Raw genomic sequence first — 902 nt, forward strand, 5'->3', positions numbered from 1 at the left:
GTGTTCGTGCCTTCAGGGCTCGGTGCACCCAGGGGGTCAGGCGCTGTCGGGGTGCACTCAGAATGGGCCACTGTGGCTGAGATGGCAGGGGGCAGAGGGGTGTGACACGGCCACCGGGGCGTCAGCTCCTGAGGCCCTTCTCTTGTTGCACGCATATACCTCGCACCTGCATGGAACTTTTGCTTTCTCCTGCCTTGGCATTAAACCACGAGCTCTTTGAGGATGGCTCTCGAAGGACAGTCATGAGAACGCTTACTGAGGACCTGCTCAGGGCCACACAGAACTAACCTGGCACCGACTGACAAGCCCCGTGCTACCCTCTGAGGCTGGACCGATCACTGTGGCCCTACTCTCTGGGTAAGGAAGCCGAGGCAAGCAGAGGTTAAAGCATACCGCCCGTTGGCGGAGGATCACATGTCGAGGCGGAGGCTCACACGACGAGGCCGAGGCCACGGCTCACCTGCGGTCCCTGGGGCTGGCTCTCGGCCCCTCCTTGTGGCCCTGCTGCTTCTGGGGCCAGGCCTGCTGGACTGGAGGCTGCTTTCTGGAAATCCACTTAGCACTGACCTCATCTTTGTCCTCCTCGGAGCTAATCTGCTGATCCTGCCGCCCCGTGGGCCTGCACAGTCTGGAGCCTCCACGACAGCGCTGCCCGTCCCCAGCAGGGGGCCTCCTCCCCGCTGGGCTTGGCGGGGAGTTGGTGTGGATGGGATCTTTTCCATGCAACATTCTCCGTCCCAGAGAGGACTTTGGAGTCTGGCATTCAGGCCTGGATTCTTTTTTTTTTTTTAATAATTTTTATTTTATTTATTTATTTAATTTTTTTATAATAATATTTTTATTATATTATGTTAGTCGCCATACAGTACATCCCTGGTTTTTGATGTAAAGTTCGATGATTC

The sequence above is a fragment of the Ailuropoda melanoleuca genome, chromosome 9 (assembly GCF_002007445.2).
Source record: "Ailuropoda melanoleuca isolate Jingjing chromosome 9, ASM200744v2, whole genome shotgun sequence".
Lineage (NCBI taxonomy): Eukaryota > Metazoa > Chordata > Mammalia > Carnivora > Ursidae > Ailuropoda > Ailuropoda melanoleuca.